General features: G+C 41.3%; 1 long non-coding RNA gene across 10 annotated transcripts in view; it reads left to right on the forward strand.

Moving 5' to 3' along the window:
• The window catches only part of LOC138918543 (uncharacterized), a 226,824-nt gene extending 217,733 nt beyond the window's left edge, over positions 1–9,091 (forward strand). For 4 of the 10 annotated variants that reach the window (XR_011428028.1, XR_011428021.1, XR_011428030.1 and 1 more), the window contains 2 exons: positions 969–1,064; positions 6,339–9,091. This is a non-coding gene — a long non-coding RNA (uncharacterized lncRNA). Of the gene's footprint in view, positions 1–726; positions 829–968; positions 1,065–5,052; positions 5,124–6,338 lie in introns of all 10 variants that reach the window. The other 6 variants (XR_011428023.1, XR_011428025.1, XR_011428024.1 and 3 more) reach the window with 6 other exon arrangements.
• Positions 9,092–21,355: the final 12,264 nt, after the last annotated feature.

The raw sequence follows: 21,355 nt of genomic DNA on the forward strand, positions 1-21,355 counted from the left end.
CATATTTTAATTTGTGAATATTTGATCATTAGGCATCCAAAATATCATTGAAGTCTAATACATGCAAATCTATTATTGAACTAAAAATAATAATATTTTCTTATTCGTTAATCTTTTAAAAATGGATTCGCTCAGTGCTAACCTTGAAACAAGGACTGTTCTAGTTTTTGTGAATTCAAAGATAAATAAGATACAGCCCCTACTCTCAAGGGTTCACAATCCTGTGAAAAGGCAAAGATGTAAACATACAATTACAGTGTAGTGTTCTCAGTACTAGGATGGAGACGCTCACAGGGTTCAGCAGGAGCTTACAGGAGGGACCCCAGGCGAGAGGGCGTCGAGTTGAGACTTAAGAGATAAGAAAGTTGGTTAAAGCCAGGGAACACTGACCAATAACGCTGAAGAAGTAGGTGACTGCCACATCATAGCAGGGACTCTGTACAATTTCTCCACCTAAGCATCAGGCATTGACTGAGGAGGCTAACATCCCACCACACTCACTAAGCCTCAATAGCTCTGCTCCTGGAATCACTGTCCACCCCTAATAGAGACATGCACAGGTATGCATCTCTCAAGTGCATTTTCATAGTACAGGTAGAGTTTGATCCAAAATAACACTCAGAACTTAGGGCATCAATCTTATTTTTTTAAATCAGTATTCACTAGTGAAATCTTATTTTATAAAATAAAAGCGCTGACTCATTCACCTTTCTTTTAACCACCCAGTCATCAAGTTGAAGACACCCAGCAACCACCACACGACATGAACTGAGAAAGTACAAAAGATGTTGAAACACCACGAGTGCCAGTCCGAGCATCACTTTCGAGGTGTCACAAAGAATTCCCTTTCTCACCTTGCCCAGGGCATGAAGCCTTCCAACCAGACCCGCAGAACTGCAACCAAGCCAGTCTGTACATAAAAGGAGGGAACCAGCCCTGGCACCTGAAGTTTGTGTGTTCTTTCTCAGCAGGGATGGCCAAATGGCAACGTACAGAGCAGCTGCTTTTCAGTGTAAAGACTGAGGACTACCGGAGTCTCAGGCAAGAAAAGAATGGAAGAGGGGGTAAGTGTTATAGAAGGGGAGGTGTTGATGATGACAGGAAAGGAACAGAAAAAGCAAAGGAAAGAGTGCTGCAGGCAGCTGAATTCCACTCCCCTGGTAGAATCCAGGCCAGCAGGCATGGCCCACGTAGGTCAGGATGGTCAAGACCGGCTCCAAGACCAGCCAAGCAAAGCATCCAAGCCTGAAAGTAGATCTCCTTGTTCTGGTGAAATGGGTCTCTGTATCAGATACTCACCACACTGATTAACGTGCCTGGCCCCAGACTATGCCCTCTAAGTACATTTTCTAGATGCTTTCAGGGTCCCTATGGTCAATAAAGAGTCCACCTGTCCTGTTCCTTGCCCCCTACCTGGAAAAAATCATAGCTACTACTTATCTGGCTTACTAGAGTAAGAGAAGTCTTGCCAACGCTTGGCTAAGGTCAAGAAGCCCTGAGGAGATTGTTACCCTTGTTGTATCTGCCGCTGGCATTTGATATTGACTTCGTATCTCGTGTGCTAGCTCTAGGAGCAGACCCTCTTTCTCTTCAGTTCGTAGACTCAGCCTGCATTCTGGACAGTGCCCACATACTTCAGAAAATATTATCTAGCACTTCTCCTGGGTCAGGCGACTCTGCTGGGGATACACAGAATGTACAAGGCAGAGTCCTGGCCCTAGTGGAGCAAGGACTAATTTCCAGAATTCTCTGAACCCAACTTGGTAAAGATACCCCAAATTTCCTACCTTCTGTTGCAGCGCAGACCTTGTGAGTCTCAATTACTTCGCTCTTTTAGAGTAGTATGCTTTTTAAAAATCAACATATTAGTGCAGACCTCACTAGGGAAGCTGAGCAGCATTAATTCTGTATTGGCTGCCCTCCCAGCGCTGGGTCTTCAGCCTGAGGCCTGTCACCACCATCTTCACTGTGGATTAAACCAAGCAATTCACATCCTCTTCAGAATTGATCGTGAACGTCAGCATCACCTTTGGGTATTATGAGACCTGTCTGATTGATTGTGATGCGTATCACACCCACTTTAGTGACAGCCAGTAAATTCTCAGGGCAGGTCGTCATCTCCCCTTTTTAATTCATGGGATTGTAAAAGAAAAATGGTACTGCACACTTCTTTAAAATGGCCAGGATGGGGCTGGCCTGGTGGTGTAGCAGTTAAGTTTCTGTGCTCTGCTTGGGCAGCGTGGGGTTTGCAGGTTCAGATCCCAGGCATGGACCTACACACTGCTCATCAAGCCATTCTTGGCAGCATCCCACGTAAATAAAATAAGGGAAGATTGGCACAGATGTTAGCTCAGGGGCAATCTTCCTCACCAAAAAAAAAAAAAGTGGCCAGGATGACTTTAATCAAGACTATCACAATAGGGAAGAGAAATTGAACTCAATTCTTCTGAAATAAAAAGTGGGAAATGTTTTTAAACTTGAGTTGGGCTAATGGAAAAGTATGGTGGATTTTAGGGGAGAGGCTGGTCAATATGATTAGGCCATCTGTGTTTGCTAATTGGCCTTATAGAAGTTAGGCTCCCACCTGCCCATAGAGACTGGGAGACAGGGATACTTCTTCTGTCAACAATTACATTTCAAAGGGATGGATGCCAGTCCCTGAGAAAGACTTTTCTGGGTTGTAGAAGATTTACATCTCAAAGGAGCAGAGGAAGTATTTACACCTGCAAGTTTTTTAAAGTAAGTGCTCGAAGAAAAAGGAGGTCTGGGGCCTAGAGTCAGGAATAAGGCTGTCTAAAGTGTAGTCAAGCTGAGGGGAACAGTAAGGCTGTCTTGGTCAAAAAGCACTTCAGGGGGCCAGCCCGGTGGCACAGTGGTTAAATTTTGCGCGTGTTCCGCTTCAGCAGCTGGGTGTTCCCCGGTTCGGATCCCTGGGGCGGACATGGCACTGCTTGGCATGCCATGTTGTGGTAGGCGTCCCACATATAAAGCAGAGGAAGATGGGAATGGATGTTAGCTCAGGGCCAGTCTTCCTCAGCAAAAAAGAGGAGGATTGGCAGTAGATAGCTCAGGGCTAATCTTCCTCAAAAAAAAAAAAAAGCACTTCAAATCTTATGAGCAATGCTATTCATGAGGCAGCAGACTGCATGAGGGAATTATTGCATTTCTTAGGTGAGTAAAACAATTCTGCCTCCCAGACTCTGGAATTATAACACTGTGTGAGCTATGTTATAATTGCCCAGTCCTATCACTGCTCCGAGTGCATTTTGCTTATGAGAAGCCTCACCCCATCGTGGTTTCACCTGAGATACCCTTGGCAATGCAAAAGCAGAGGTGATGTTGGGTAATTTGCATATTGGCAGCCTACTACCCTTTAAAAGGAGCATGGCTATTTACTTTTCCTTGGCAAACACAAGCCATGTTGCCTATGAAGCTTACTAAAACATATATGCTAAAACGTCTTCAAATTGCCCCCAAATCAGCTCACTTCACTTCTTCTTCCAAGGCTTATTCCTTTGTCTCCTTATTCAGCAAATAGTTATGTGCCAGGCTCTGTCCTAGGCAGCAGATGAACCCTGCACTCTCCCAAACAGACGTAAACTGTGCACTGTACCTATAACGCCTGCTAACTTTCCGAGAGCAGAGCTAGCAGGATATTAATGTGATGATAATAAATACTTATTAAATATTTCTGACAAGCCCTATGCCAGGTACTGTGCATCATTTATATTAGCTCTGTTCCTAACAGCCCACGAATTCAGTACTATTATCATCACATTGCTCCTTTGCAGGTGAGGAACCTGAGTCTCTAAGTGGTTAAGTGAATTATCCAAGATTAAGTGACTCTTAACAGGTAGAACAGGGACTTGAACCCTGGTCCGTGTGACTCTAAACCTGTGCTCCTAATCCTTTATTATGACCCCTGCTGAATACTATATAGAGCATCACACACCTTCTTCACATAGTCAGTGTAAATTCGGCAAATGCATAGTAAGTACTCTAAGAGTTTAGAATTCACAGTGTTAGTAGAAATGCCCCCGATTCGGGGCAGAGAGGGCAAGAGATAATCTCCAAGATGACAGTAGCACACAAGACTTAATGCTAAAACTCAACCAGCACACTCCCAGAGCACCAGGAAGGCATCTGGCCTGGTAAAACAGAAGTGCCTTGAGGCCGGCCTGATGGCACAGGGGTTAAGTGCACGAGTCCTGCTTCTCGGTGGCCCAGGGTTTGCCAGTTCGGATCCGGGGTGCAGACATGGCACCGCTTGGCAAAAGCCATGCTGTGGTAGGCGTCCCACATATAAAGTAGAGGAAGATGGGCATGGACGTTAGCTCAGGGCCAGTCTTCCTCAGCAAAAAGAGGAGGATTAGCAGTAGTTAGCTCAGGGCTAATCTTCCTAAAAAAAAAAGAAGTCCCTACCCTGGAGAAGGCCACATTCGTTAGTGCCACATGTCCCCAACTTCAGACCACATTCACAATTTTTGCTATATCCACATATCACCTGCACTATTGTGTATTTAATATTTACCTTTAAATAGACCCACTTTATACCACTACAGTGAATGGAGGAAAAAAACAACTTTAATTATTGCCATTAAAATAACACTATTAAATCATAAATATTCATCTGTGCATGAAGTTCATTTCAAGAGCCACTGTGGGAGGGACTGCTTGTCCTCAGTCTTCCTTTGGTTTGCTCTTCCCCATCCCACTCTGGGCTTCATTCTACAGCTTCCAGACCCAGCTCTCACTCCGGGAAAATGCTCTAGCCCCCTTACTCTCCTCTACCCTCCAATCTACCTGCCACCCCATTGCACACATCACTGTGTGTTCAAAGCCCCCTTTACTCACGGCCTTCATGGGTAACTCACAAAATAGTCTAATAAAGTAACTCTCCTTGGAAGGTGTTCATAGAGGAATAGCCATCAATAATTAGGAATTTGCAATGAGCCAAACATTGGATATGTAAATACTTTACATCGATTATTATGTTAATAGTTTTCGTAACAGTCTGATAAGGAATAAACGATTATTGTTCTCTTTTTATAGATGAGGTGACCGAAGTCTGCATTACGACTATGTGAGGGGAGATTAAATAATTTGCCTAAGGCCCACAGCCAGTAAGTCGCAGGTCTACGTACCTCCAAAGTCTACAGACTCTTTCATACTGAAGAGGCCGACTTCTCTATAGCTCTGTTAACGGGAGGCCTACGTTTAGCGTATGTTATATCTCATAGAAAGATTGTCCTCCTCATCCACCCACCCACCACCGCTGCCCCCCTCTGCAGTCCATCTGCCACATAGTCACCACACGCACATACACACGCCTTTGATGGCTGACTTCCCATTGCCTGTGAGACACAGGATAAGAAGTCCAGACTTCTCATAGCATTCAAGGCTTGTCATTTCTGGCCACAACCTGCCTTCCCAGAGCCCCTTCCCTCTCCCTTCAGAGCCACACGCAATCTCACCCTTCCCCTGGCAGGTCATGCTCCCTCACAGCGGTGTGGAAAAGCAGCCATGAGTGCTATAAGATCAAAGAAAGGGCGTGGGCTTGGGGGGTAGATAGACCTGTCTGAAGCCCCCAAATTTGGCAGGTGATTTAACCTCTTGGGGCCTCTGTTTTCTCACATATAAAACTGTGGTAATCTGTCTCCCTTATAAGAATTGGACTAGATGGTGTGTCTAAAGCAACAGGTAGCTGGCAGGCCTTCAAACACAGGTCACTGCCACACCTGTGCCCACGTTGCTCCCTCGAAAATTACCTGGAATTGTTTTTTCTTCTCATCTTATAGATGCTTATCCATTCTTCAAGTTCAAATGTCACTTCCTCTATGAAACCTTTCCCGATCTCTTCAGACATTATTAATTCCTCCTGCCTCTACATTTCCCACCACAACCATAATACTTTAAGGTGGCTTTTAATGATCTGTCACTTGTTTCTCTCTTCCATCAGACCATGAGCTCTTCAGGAGCCTGTGTATCTGTCAAATGTAATACTCAGCACATAAAAAGCTGACAAGTGTTTGTTGAGTGACTTACTGTGTTCCCCTCTCCCAGACATCATATGTGTTTGAATAATGCTATAAAATTGGACTGAAATTTTAAGCACTGAGGCAGGAGCAATGAGGTGGGTGGGTGAAAGGTGAGATCTTTCTCCAAAATCCCCAAATGCTTACTTCCACTCTCTGCATAAAGCCATTTCAGTTCCAGAATCTTTGTCTGCAATTATACTGGTCTTCCCTTAGAAGCATGAGGGAATTTTTATGTCAGTAAAAGGTAATGCTTACAAAACCTATTCATTGTAAACGTTGATTATTTATGAACTCTTACAGGAAAGGGACCCTCTGAATGCTGGCACATGGGAGAAGGCATCCCCCCAATTTATAATAAATGAATGTTGGAGTAAATCTCTTCATTATCCAGATAATCCAGATAGAGAAGAGAATTTACGCTCCAAAGTAATCATTTGTTTCTTCAGCCACGAAATCCCCAAAGACTCTGCTTCCTGAACATTCTCTCCAATGGGCCAGACCTTTGCTGACCGGCTTCGCACATGGGTGACTTCAGCAGACAGACTCCACAGAGCCAGCAGCCCAAAAGAAACACAGAGCAGCGCTGCCCCGAAGCTGGTGGGTGGCCTTGGCTAGTGGAAGCAACTGAGGCAGGAGCCCATTAAAGGTGTTAATTTTACATGACGTGGCACGGCAAGTCTATAAATAAATAACAAATGAACATTCCCCACGGTTACTCTCCTCTGAATTGTTGTGTACCTGCTACAGGCCTGGCCACAGTACAAGCTGCTCAGATGCCAGATCCGGAATCGCTCTTCCAAAAGTGAGGGGGAGGTATTTCTGTCACCAGGACTTGACAACTTTTGACGCCTACATCACTGGCTCCAGCCACCTTAAAAAAATAGCCGACTAATCTGTCCTTTGTGGTTAGATGTGCTCAATTTAAGATTATCATCATGAGCCGCTAGAACAAAACACAGATGTTAGAGTTTCAGAAAAATGTACTGTGGGGGACCATTAGTAAAAAATACTGTTTAAAATATATAACATATGTAACTATTAAATACATAAAAATCCCATGTACCAAGAGGCAAAACATGATGAAAGTTGTTGAATATTTTAAGTACCTATATTGCTGCATAAAATGGTTCTGTGCAGTAGAATTTTCTATTGCAGGAGATTTATGAAATTTTGTCAAAGTGGTAGATCATGCTGAAGTCAGGGGAAATACTAGCACACTTTAGGTTGCTTTCTATTTTTAATTAAGTTTGAAACTGCATCTTTGCACTTGTGAGTGTGCATATAAATATATGTAAGTGCAGATGTGATTAACAATAATGCTGATCTATGCAGACATTCAAATTCGCTCATGGGATGACCCCTCCCACTGCAGAGAAATTTACTTAATTGAGGCTGGGTCTGTGTAAACGGGATGTAGAATGGCAAAATTCCACCTGCATGATCCACCCTCGCTCATTTTAACAGCCTAGGAGGCAGGAATTAAACAAGCCCTATAGGGTCCTGATCTGGATTCCCACTTGGAGATGAGCCATGACAACTAAATGCTATGGTTCTTGTCATGTTTACCCATGTCAGTAAAGATGGAGGCTGACTGAGCTTGGTAGTTGACTAAAGTCCATCTAATGATTCTTCCTAGGGACTAAGTCTGGGTTCAAAGTCACCCTGGAGAATTAACTGTGGTCTGAGTTATTCAGGGTCCGAAATACTTAGCAAGTATTAACAAAGATGGAGTCAAGGGCAAATAATCGGGTTAGGTGCACAGCAGCGGAAGTCTAAGATGAAAGAAGCAGAGAAAAAGAAGAAAGAGAAATAAGAAGAATGCAAGCAGTAGCCTCTCCAAACACAACCCAAGTCCTTTTCCACCACCAGCTCCCCTCCACCTGCGCCCCAACTCCATTCTTCGGCGTCAAGCCCTCCTCTGAATTTCCACTGTGCCTGGAGCCCACACCAAATAACCTAGCATGTATTGTGTACTCTTCTGTCCTGTTCATGTTGTTTTACATGTGTTCGTTTTCATCCTAACTAGATTTAAATTCTATTCGGAGGTCAGTAACTACATCTCATAAATCTGTATTTTCCCCAAAGTCTAGCACAGGTTTATGCACATTAAAAGTTTCAGCAATTGCTCATTGACTGAGTCAAGATCAAGTCATTTTTGCACTCCAGCAAGTGCCATCTATTCTTCCTCGATCATGTCGTGTCTACACCTGTTCCGATGTCCTACAAAACATACAAACGTATACTCTAAAATACATGAGGATATTTTCCTATTTATTATACACTTTATCCTGTAACTATTTTTTTTTCACAACCATACAAACAGATCCAACTCATTCTTTCTAATAGCTGGGTAAAATTCCATTGTGTGGTTGTAGCATAATTTATTCAGTCATTTCCCTTGCTGCCATTTATTCCAACATGATAACCGACATTACCATAAATGTTTGTCAATGTCATTTTGTACTTGTGCTTTTATTTCTTTGTAGATGCCCACAGTAGGACTACAGAGTTTATGGTTATTTTGCAAAACTGAATTATTAAAGATACCTCCAGTTTACTTTTCCAAAATATTTAGTACATCATTCTCCCACCGTTAATATATTTGAATGTCTGTTTCCTCACACTCTTGACGTCTCTAGGTATTATCAACCTTTTTAATATTTACCAAGACAAAAGGGTTTGGATGGTGGTTAGAGGAAACAGTGGCATCTCACAGTTTTGTCTTGCATTTCTCTGACTGCCAGTGAAGTTAATTCTCTTCCTTGCAATTTGCATTTCTTCTTGTAAGAATTGCCTTTCATAGTTTCTGTCCATTTTTTATATTTAATGTATAAGATATCTCTGTATATTAGGGATATTTTTCATTCATAATTGATGCACATATTGTCCTCCCAGATAAGTCTTACATGTTATATCTTATAAATTCCTTGAGAATAATAACTATCTTAGAGTCTATCTCCCAACCCCTTCTCGCTAGCAATCCAGGCATGACGTATAATAATGTGTACATTGAGGAACTCCAATAAATTTATTCAACAACTTCAATCAACATCAATCAAAAGTGGTTTGGTCATATGGTTGTACTGACCAGGAAAATATTCATTGCAGAATGGAGCATTCAGTATCCTCAAATGTCTGCCGGATCAAGTGAGGCATTTCCTTTTTAGTCCAAACTCGGCTCCCAGGTTAATGCCTACCCTCAGCTCCAGCCTCACCTCTGCTTAGTTCCAACACAGAGAGGACTTCACAGAATGCATTTCAGGCCCAAGATAAAATGTGACATTGTAGTTGTAAAGAATATTTGAGGAAAGGGATTAAAAAGGAGCCTTCAGTAAACACACATGTGCACACACACACACACACACCAAGGCAAAGCAGTGTTTTAATTCTAGCACAAATCTGCCCAGTGTATCGTATGTACACCTTGTCTTTGCTGATGCAACAAATGCAGAACAATAAAATGCACACAAGTGAGGACATATTAGAGAAACATAAAGAGAGCAAAGGATTTACATTGTGATTATGAAAAGGAAGCTGATTTTGTACGGTGGAAATGGAAGTTACAAAATCTTCATTCTAGCCAAATTCACAACTATTTCAGGGATTTGGAGAAGCATCTGGATTGAAGTAGGATGTGGGGAGTTTGTTTGAATGAGGTTAAAAAGTAAACCAGGAAACTTAGGATGCGAGTGTAGGGGATATTCCATCATAGTCTGAAAAGGAAAAGAATTGGTGGATAAATAATCCAGGGTGCTCTGGAGAAAGATGTTGAAGTTTGAGATGGGGCAGATAAGGCTTATGTGTCCCATCAGAGAGAATTAAAGTTTAGGTCACCATTATGGAGGCTTAGTTATTTTCATCCCCAGCTGATGGTGCCACTTGCATCTCTGCCACCAATTCCCCCACTGAATGGGTCTGTAGGGGCCCTGTGAGCCCTGATACAGAAAACCAATACTTCAGTGAAATACATTTGTTAATTAGATGCCATTGACTAATCAAGGCATTCCAAATGGAAGGCTCCCTTTAATTGATAAGTTATATGTATGGAAAAGGATTGAATTATAGAATTCTATAGAACAGAATAAAATATGGTAATTAAAATCATATTTTCAAGAAATGTTTAATGATACAGGAAAAATGCTCATGATAGGTGTAGTGAAAAAAGCAGGATGTAAAACTGTAGGTGGACTCTGACTTCACTCCAGGAAAGGACACACACATATACCATGTATATATAAAAGGGAAGGAAAAAGATTTTTAAAAATGCCACAAAATGTCCACAGTGGTTAGCTCAATGGAACTTGTCAGTGATTTTTATTTTCTTCTTTATACTTCTCTGTATTTTACAAATGATCTTAAGATGATCATTTGTTAATTTTTAAATCAGCAAAAGCTATTTTATCTAAGTATACTTTCACGATATCACGTTTTTAACTGATTCTTGGCTAATATGGTTGTGTCACGTATTGCTCCTTGTTTTCTCTCAGCTAATTAGTCTGAAGTCAAAACTTCTCCTCAACCCACTTCTCATTCCTACAGCTTCCATTTCTTCACAATCTTAAACTACCTCAGGAGGAATAGCCAATGGTGTGGGGGAAGACGGCTCTTCCACCATGCTTGGCTCCAGCATTCCCGAATGGCCTCACATGTGGCAAAGACAAAATGAAAGAGGAGTAAAACATTATGAAAGTTGCTTTCAGATTCAAGTTTAACCATTATATATCTGTCCTTACCCGTGAGAAGGTTTCATACAAGCAAGGAAGTTTGAAAGATTTCTAAGCAATAACTCACAAACTAGGTCCTGACAGTTTGGGAGTTTTTTGAGAGACAGAGAGTGCTACAAACTGAAGCAGATTTCAAATTGTCCTTGTGTGTCTTAACATAGTATTAAATTAAAAAGTTCACGGGGCTTTAAGTAGAAATATATGGAGGAGTTTCATCACATGGAAACTTTGTTATATTGATATTCTCTGTGTGATTTTGTGGCACTTTATTATTATCATTATTACTATTATTATTTAGATTATGGATGAGATGGTGAAATTTGTCTCTATAAAATTGGGGTATACTTAATGGTGTTTCTGCTAATTTGTCCCACTTGCAACATGACACAGGAAGAATGGACAGATTATTGACTGTAGCTTCACCAACAGGAATACTGAATTTTTAGACATATAATTATGACTAAAAGTCACTAGTAGAATGGAAAGGAAGGTGGGATAAAATTGCTAGTTTTTTAATCATCTATAACAACAATAAAAAAATGAGGGGGCTGGCCCCATGGCCTAGTGATTAAGTTTCACCAGCTCTGCTTTGGCAACAGATGTTAGCTCAGGGCAAATATTCCTCAGCAAAAAAGAAAAAAGCCTTGCTGCCATAAATTTTGCTCATGTGGGGCAATTTTCAGATGAAGAAGAACAGATCGAGATCTCCTTGGCTTTTTCTCAAGGAGTCATCAGGATGAGTGTGTTTGAACTACTGGAACAGCTAGTAAGCAGTAGAAACAGTATGTGAACTGGGCATTCTGGCTCCAGAGCTCTCACACTTAAGTCCTACGCTACAAGGATGAATGAACCCCCAGTACTCTGTGAGACACTTTCTACCAGTATTTTCACACAACAAGATTATGCCTTAAACACAAGAGCTAACTTGCTAATGACAAAATTTCTGGCACCATTAGAAGTGTTGATCTCAAACTGGAGAATGTTAGAAATAGATTCTTGCTTTTCTTTGCCTTCGACTTTAACCTTTGATGTGAGTTGGGTTTGAATGAGAAATGGCAGAGAAAAAGAAAACTTAACTGAGAGTCAGGATACCTGCGTCTGGTTTTAGTTCTGCCTCGAGAAAACTAACTGCTCCTGCACAATTCGGCCTTCAGATTTCTCATCAACAAATGCCCAGTCAGAACAAACGATCTCTGGCTTGATGAGTCTACTGGACACTGATCTTCCCTGCCTTCTCCTGTCTCCACAGCAAGTGGTGAGAACAAATACCCGTGCATGGGTGTGTGTGTGCATGAGCGTGAGTGTGTACGCGTGTGTGTGCACATGCACGTCATCCATCATTTATGCATGTGGAGTAAGATCTGCTCAGAAGGATGGGAATAGTTGAAAATAGGTAAGTATTTATAAAAAAGTGTCTGGGCATCTTGGAAAGGTAAAAGAGCTATTTTTTTTTCCTGTAAATGCTAAAATTACTGACAGAGATTTACTTAAGATTTGTTTTTGTCAATTTTATATTTTTCTCTAACTTCTAACACCTGGAACTTTAAGTTGTATGTGACAGCACTAACTCGAGCAAGAAAGGAAAGGACAAACTTTGTCTGAATTACCTCATGTCACAGAAGGGGCATTACTTGTCGTCGTCTAGAGGTACAGGTATAAACACAGATTGCTGGTCTGACTCAACACAGTGAAGACTGGCTTGTGAAAAAATTCACCCAATTTGCCTCTAATTACAGAAATCTGAGTCACACCTTTCTTTCACCAAACCTTAAAAAGTATAGGATTTGATTTAAAGAAATGAGGCCACAAAACACACCAGTGTCTTATACATAGCTTCTGCTCAATAAATACTTACTAATAAGTTATTTGACAGCAGTGCGTCTTTTGACCTGACTGGTCCTGATGTTGCTCTAAATCTCTACTCTGTCCACACAGCTGTTAGAATATAAGAGCCACCATGACTGAAATAGCAACACTTCAACAGGGCAGGGTTGGCCTACGGCCAGGAGTCAAGCTGTTCGTGGAAAATGCCAGATAAAACCCTTGACATCCAGCTCTCTCAAGAAGACATGTTTGTTTTTTAACTGACATAATACACCTCCACTCCAACCACATTTTCCCCCCATTATGATGGCTAACGTTTTTTAATCCTTCTTTCACTATAAATTGCTTATATGTGTCTGTTTAAGGCCACTTGACTTCATAGTCCATTCAAAATGCAGTTCAAAGACACTCACCTAATCCATTTCTTCTAAACAATGAGCCTAGTTTGACTGTAGAAAAAGAAATATTGAAGAATCTTCTAGGGAGGCTTTGAACACTCCCAGGGAAAGGGCATTTTCAGGAATGGTTAAGTACTTTGAAAACCCTAAGGAGCTTTGTAGCTGGGGATGACCTTATAACCTCTCGACAGCTTTTTGCAAACAAAATCTTTCAAGCTTCATCTAAAAGACTGGTGAGCAACAATTTGAAGAATGAGGTTTTCTTTTGTGTCAGATTATAGAGCTCAGCAGTTCTAACCTTTTTGTTCTATTATATTTCTGATCTAAATAAGGAATTATTTATTACCAGAAAACGGTGGTATTCAGATCACAAGCCTCCTCAGAGCATTGGCTTTGATCCTCAACCATATGCAGAGATTTAGAGAGAGAAGGCTATTTATTTGGAGAGAATCCTAAGATCCACTCTTAGAAGCTGCCTCTCCAGGCAGAAGGCACAGGAGGCTCTGGTCATTGAAAATGAACCCGTTTTATAACTTCTTGATCTCAATTTGTTATTGTAATGAGCATTTCCCAGTACCTTGAAGTTTCATTTTCCCATGTGGATGGAATTTCTTCCCTATGCCAAGAAATAAATGGATTTATTAAGAGTTTAATTCAATGTGAATTTTTGACAGAATTACCAAGGCATTCATTTATATTCCTCCATTAATGTTTTTTAGTAATAATCTAGGAAATATTCATGATACAACAGAAGACGAACTCCTGGGAACGCACATGTTATGCAATTTTTTGCTCTTCCCCACTTGGGATTGGGGTGCTATTACTAAAACTGAGCCCTAACGTGTTTAAAATCCTGAAGGAGGTAGCTGGGCAAATTGTCTTTTAAAAGCAACATTTAAATACTCTATGAACACTCTTTAGGGGGCAGACTATTCCTTGAGTTCAGGGAAAATTGTCCCAATAGTCTTTTCAGTTTTCAAATGTAGAGCAAAGTCACTCTTCCCAATCGGAGCTATTTGAGACTAATTTATCACGAAGGGCTAAACTGCTCTGGGCGGTACTGTGAAGTTGCCTCTAGTGGAGTCGGCGTCGGATCTCTGCAGGTTGTGTTTCCTTCAGAGAAGTGTTCTTTCCTTAGTATGGATTGAATCTTCTCTGTGCCTGTTCTGTGAGTCTGGGAGGGACAGAGGAAAGACGTTAGAGAGATGGGGAGGGGTGAGGGGAAGGGGGAGAGGTGAGGGAGGGGGAAGGGAAAACACGCAGAGCAAGGAGAGGGTGGGAGAGGATCGTGGCTGCGGGAAATCTGTACCTGTGGGCTCAAGGCTGAAGGAGGAACTATTTTCAGAGAAGACTGAGAAGTGAGGCAATGTGGAAATGTTTTCAGTATCTGTATTGGGAAGTGGGGACCCAAAAACTGATTATAACTTCTGTATTAATGGAAATGTGACCTCGTTTAAGTATGCCCATACTTTATTCTCACAAGTTGATGAAACTTTGACATCCACGTTACACACCAAAGGAATAAAAGATTCCCATTGTTGCAGATCTTTTTACTGAATTAATATTTGATCTGTTTTAGTGGAGGAGAAAGTATGGTAGTTTTGCATTAAAATGCTATGGGTTACTTCAGTCTGATATTTTACTTGATTACATTAAGCAGATTATTAAATTGTAAAATATCTTTTAAAAATGCTTGAGTTAAGGTTCTCATTATCTATTGATTATTCTATAATTTGTGATTTATTTATAAAAAAGGAGAAATCTGACTTGTAGTAACTCAAGTAGTCCAATAAATATTTATGAATTCACTGCTATGTGTCAGGAAACATGCAAAGTCCTGCCCTTTAGGACTCATACTTTCTGTGGCAGGTAGAAATGGGCACAGATAATGGCAAGGCAGTGTGACAAACATCGTAATTGAGATAATCACGTAAGTTCAGGAAATCCTGAGCCAGACAGCACCTGGTGTCATTGAGAGCTTGGAGTGGGGGTGGGGAGAGGTCAGAGACGATCTCCCAGAGGTGAGAATGGTGGAGCAGCGTTCACAAGGCCAAGAAGCGGAGTATAAGGTGTTCTCAGACAGAAAATCATGACTCATGCAGGAGGCCGTAAATGTGCAAGGTGTGTGTGCAAGCCACTAGGCTCAGTTGGGGAACACCCTTTGAGCCAGGAGCCAGTGGATGGCGAGGTAGGAGGGCTGAGCAGAGACCAACATGTTCAAGAACTTAGAAACAAAGATGAAAGGTCCTGCACAGCCAAATACATGCCACAAAACCCCAAGCTGATCTATGATGGTCAATTTGCTTCTGATAGAAATAGCATCTAACACATTTGGTTATCCATTTTTTAAAGGCTTAGTAGTTTAAATCAATAAGTTGTTGTAAGTAGGAACCCTGATAGCAATGAAGGACAACTTCTTGCTAACAACGGAAGGAGAATGATAAAAAGCAGACATGAGAACCTCAACACTTTCCAGTTTGGGTCATTCAGTATAGTCTCCTCCCTAGATTGACAAACTTTTTTCTGAAAAGCCAGATAGTAGATATTTTAGGTTTTGCAGGTTGTACGGTCTCTGTACTCAACTCTGTCATTGTAGCACAGAAGCAGGCCCAGACTGTACACAAGTGCATGGGCAAGGCTGTGTTCCAATGAGGCTTTATTTAAAGAGAACACAGAGGCCACATTTGGCCCCCAGCTGTGAGTTACCAACCCCTGGCCTAATGACCTCTAAGGCCGTGCTGTGTTAAAACACAATACTGTAACTGATATTTATAACTATGGTCTAAGCTCAGCAAGAAATGTTTAATTAGGGCCGGCCTGGTGGCATATCGGTTAAGTTTACATGTTCCACTTCGGCGGCCTGGGGTTCGCCGGTTCGGATCCCAGGTGCAGATTTATGCACCACTGGTCAAGCCATGCTGTGGCAGGCGTCCCACATATAAAGTAGAGGAAGATGGGCACGGATGTTAGCTCAAGGCCAATCTTCCTCAAGCAAAAAGAGGAGGATTGGTGGCAGATATTAGCTCAGGGCTAATCTTCCTCAAAAAAAATGAAAATGTTTGATTATGTTTGGTGTTCTCCATTTAAGAAGTCAGGACAATCTGTAAAGTTTGTTAAAAAGAATCTATCTAGAATTAGAAAGAATTTGGGTACTTAAGGGGTAAACCCTAAGCTGTGTGTAAGAAAGTAATCTTAAAAGCATTCTCTATTTATTTGCATGGCTAGAGTTTTACTCCTATGGATTTCCGTGCCAGTGTGTATATAGTATTTACACACATGGTCTGGACCTGCACTGTCCAGTACAGTAGCCATTAGCCACATGTGGCTATTGAGCGCTTGAAATATGGTTAGTATGACTGAGGAACTGAATTTTTAGCTTTTTTTTTTTAGTTTAATTTAAATTTAAAAGCAGATACTCATTTCAATGGCTGGAAAATTTTAAAGTGAATTTGATACAACTTGGGTAAACTTTTTCAACATAATTTTTGGAAATCTAAATACGGATTAAGTATTTCTCATGAAAATTTAGCATCTGACTTGAGGTGTATATTGCATTATATTTCTCTTGGACAAAATATCCAATCTATTTCTATTGTCTAGAATATAACAGTGAGGGAGGCCAACATTTTTCCTTCTGTATTTGAAGAGTTGAGAAAGATTAGACCACAGTATGTGCCCCTGTGAGTCAATGGGAGAGAGGCGATTAACCCATAGTCCTGCTATTCCTGCTCCTTGGCTCTTCCTATTGAACTGTGAGGACTTAATAACTCTTAATGGAATCAAATCCCTCTTGAGATATCTTTAAATCCACATTATTTGGCTAATGTGAATTCTGATGTCTGTGGAGAGATTGGTAGCTGGAGTGGTCAGTTGTAATCCCCAGGGCTGTGAGACTGAAGTGGTGGCCCAGCACCAGCAATTCAATCAAACATGCGAGTCCTGATCATCTTTTGAGAAAGAGCCAGTAAGATCCGGATTTGCTCTTTGTTTGTCTGAAAGTTCCCCCACAGGAGCTGAATGTATGGCTGCAGAACTAAAACCAGACCCAAGTATCCTGACTCCGGTTAAGTTTTCTTTTTCTCTTCCATTTCTCATTCAAACCCAATTCACACCAGAGGTAAAAGTCAAAAGGAAAGAAAAGCAAGAACCTATTTCTAGCCTTCTCCAATTTGAGATCTCCGCAAGAACATTTTGGATGAATTCGCAACAAAACTTATAATCGCACCGACACTTCTTCCCTGTCCGAGGCCAAAGTGATAATCAAAACATTAACAGGTTGCACAACCTGGGCACTACCCAATCAGAATGAAAGCTGGCAGAGCTGGGAGGGGAGTTTGGGCATCCGCTTCATCTCCAGGTCCCATTATTCCTTACCTCCTCCTGTGGTTGCTTTGTTTCTTGCCTAGAGTTCCAGATGAGCTCTAGAGAGCTGCACTGAGCCTGCAGCCACTTTGACGAGGGCTCTGGAATCCTTTCTAGCTCTCCACAGATTGTCCTGTCCATAGTATTGGAGCTGGCAGTCATTGGCCCAGGCCCACAGTTTCCGGGACGGGCCTTATACTAAACTGCTCATCACCCAGAAACATAGCACTGCCTGACTACAGTACCACCAATCAGGAGGATGTTGCCAAAGACTGTCCCCCATCTGTCCCATTGAACTTCATCTTCCACCTTCATAGTCGCTGCAAATCCACCTTTGTATGCAAGATTTGACCTCCCGGTTGCCCTTATGGAGACCTGCCCTCATCCCTCCCACTGGCTATCCTCCCTGCCCCCATATCCATGTCAGGCCAAATCTCAGCTTTCTTCCAATCCGAGTCTGCCCAAGTTCTAACAAGTCCTCTCGGTGTGTGAAGACTCCCCCTGTGCTCACGTATCTTTATTCTCATTTGCCTGTGGGAGATAAATGGATGGAGATTATATTTCATTTGGTGGTTATTCGCCACGTGTTATATTCCTTCTATATTTGTAATGAAAAGAGAGAACTGTAGTTAACAGTACTGTATTATTATACAGTTGCTAAGAGAGTAGATCTTAAAAATTCACATGACAAGGAAAAAAATGGTTTACTATGTGCGGTGATGGATGTTAACTAGACTTATTGTGGTGATCGTTTCACAATATATACATGGACCAAATCATTATATTGTACACCTGAAACTAATATAATGTTGTATATCAATTATATCTCAATTAAAAAATAGGAAAATAAAATCTAAAGAAAAAAAGAAAGAACATTTATTAAAAAATAATAGTTTTTCTAACCTAATTATCTGTCATAAATAGACTGATACACAAAGACTGGATCATGACACATTCACTCCAGGGAATACTGCTGACATAGACGCTAAGAATAAATGAGCTACTGCTACTTTTACCAACATGGGTCAGTTTCACAAACATAATGTTGAGCAAAAGAAGCCAGACTCAAAACAATACCTTTTGTATGGTTCCATTTACATAAAGTTCAAAAGCAGCCAAAACTAATCTATGACATTGGACGTCAGGGTAGGAGTTACCTTCGAGGAGGAGGAGGAAGAGGAAAGGGATTATGAGGTGGTTCAAGGGGCAATTCTGGAGGCTGGCAGTGTTCTCTTTCTTGCCCTGGGTGGTGACAAGATGGGGAGTTCACTTTATGACGGTTTATTGAACCACACACTTATGATTTGTGCATTATTCTGTACGTGTGTTACACTTCAATAAACAAAGCTTAGAAACTTGTTTTCTAATAAACAGGAAATAAGAATAAAATAAATTATGTTCAGTGTTCAGTGATGAACGCTAATGTTTCTCTTGTGAAATAGGTAAAGAGTACCTTAATTTGATTTGAGGAACTCCAACACTTCCAATGTTGCCATAAATTTCACCGTTAGAAATTCAGCCTTTGCAGTTAAGGCAGGATCCTGTGATATGCAAAACTGGTATGAGGTGTGTCCCAGATTACAGGGTTACTTCAGCCTTTATAGTACAGGGCTTATGTGTGAGAGCTCTGGAGTCAGAACGCCCAGTTCACATACTGTTTCCACCGCTTCCTCGCTGTTCCAGTTACTTTTGCTATATAACAAACTACCCTAAAACTTAATGACTTAAAACAGCTACCATATTATTTTGCTCACAGATTCTGGGGCCAGGGACATTTGGGAGTGTTCATTTCAGTGATTCTTTTGCTTCTTGTAGCATTGACTGAGATCAGCCCGTGATTCACAGCTGGCAGATGGGCTGGTCTGGAGGGTCCAAGAAGGCTTCATTCATGTTTGCCACTGGAGATGAAATGACTCAAAGGCTTGGAGTGACAACCAGAGCACCTACACGTGACCTCTCTCTGTAGCTTGGCTTCTTCACAATATGGCAGCCTCAGGGTAATGAGACTTCTCACATGGAGGCTCAGGGCTCCAAGCACGAGTGTTCCAGGGACCAAGGCAGAAGCTACATTGCCTTTTATGTTCTAGATGCAGAAGCCATGTAGTGTCACATCAGCCATACTCTGTTAGGTGAAGTAGTCATAAATTCAGCCAGATTCAAAGGGAAAAGGCATAGACCTGACCCCTTAATGGGAGGGAGTCGCAAGGTCACACTGTCAAAGAACATGCAGGAGAAGAGATATTGTTGCAGCCATCTGTGGAAATTACCATCTACCATACTTGCTGTGTGACCTTGGGCAAATCATCTAAACTCACGAAGACTCAATTACTCCATTTGTAAAATGAAAGGTAATAATTATAGCCACCTCATGGTATTACTTTGAGGACTGATGAGACAATACACATTAGGTGCTTAGCATAGTGCCAGGGTCATATTAAGAGATCAGGAAACATTATTTATATACCTCCCTACGAAGATAGCAGGAGCTGAGAAAAAGTGGAAGAGGACAGAGAAACAGCTCTGGAATAAAAGTCGGAGGTTAGGCCTGGGTAGAAGGGCAGAGAGGGAAGGAACAAGCAAGTTGCACAATGCGGGGTGCTTCCCAAGAAGGCTAAGTGGCTCTGAAGACAATGTGGGCAAGGACAGAAAACAAATGTTCTCAGCTTCCCAATTTTTCCCAGGATTGGCCTTGGTATTTTGTCAAGCAAGCAGTGGGAGATAACTTGTTTATAAAAGTCACTTTCATTAGAAACATCAGATTGTCTTCATTCTCAGGGTTACCAGTAAAAATAAAAGAAGGACCCTGCTTTTGACACATCCTGACACTGACAGCAAAGAGTAATCTTTCCTAAGTCTCTAAACAAATGAACACCAACCTTTCTGGGCTGTGGTGGCACCCTGGGATTTGCCACGGAAATGGAAGAATGTAACAAACTTTAAGTGAAATAAATGGATCTCTTCCAAACAACTCCCATGTGAGCCAGGTGAAGCGGATCTATACTACTAGATGTTTTATTAATACTTAACAGAAAGAGCCGAAAACCCTTTGCCACTTGGCAATTGTGAAATAAACCTTTTTAGCAAACAATGAAAACAAGAGGCTATGTAAATTAACACTTTGAAAGGAACTAACGTAAGATCTTCAATGACGGAACTGGTTTAGTAAGCATGAGGCATCAACTGACAACAAATTAAATGATGTCTTATGCCATTTTTAAATTGCAAATCTACAGAAATATATGACAGATAAGGTGGATAATAAATGTTATTGCAGATTGTCCACATAGATTTAATGCCACCCTTTCAGCTTGTCGATCAAGAATACTTATTGAGCACCTACTGGATACTAAATTGGAGTTGTGTGGAAGCCATCGCTGCTACAGTGAATATACAATGAATATACAGACTTAAGAATGGCAAAGTCATGCCAATTGTGATTCTATACTGGAGGAGCTGACTGTGATCTTGGACTTTGAGCTTTCAATCAAATGAACAGTAAGAAAAACTCTACAAATATTCATTCAGTTCCTACTGTGGGCACAGGCCTTGCTATGTACAGTGAGATCCAAAGCCAAGTAAGATCCAACTGTTGTCCCAAGTGTCATAATCTAGTGGAGGAGGCAGAAGTATACGTCAATAACTCTGTTATGAAGATCATAAAGATCAATTACCATAATAGAGATGAAAACATCATTCTTTGGGGATGTTCGGAACAGAGTGATTCATTCCAACAGGGGTGTAGTGAACAGAGAAGGTTTATTAAAGAAAGTGGAATTTGAAAGGGAGCCTTAAAGGATAGGCGCTGCTTTGAAAGAATATCTAAGTTCTAAGAATATAGGAGAATACAGGAAATATTCCAAGAAGAGGGATCCGACTGTGCCTATAAGTCCTTAAAGTCGGGGATTGCTTTTGTCTATTTCCAACACTTTGCTGGCACATGGCAGAAGCTCAAGAAATGTTAAATAAATGAATAAGGCATTGGGTTATGGAGGTAGGATTAAAAGGATAG

This window comes from Equus caballus, chromosome 17 (assembly GCF_041296265.1).
Source record: "Equus caballus isolate H_3958 breed thoroughbred chromosome 17, TB-T2T, whole genome shotgun sequence".
NCBI classification, from domain to species: domain Eukaryota; kingdom Metazoa; phylum Chordata; class Mammalia; order Perissodactyla; family Equidae; genus Equus; species Equus caballus.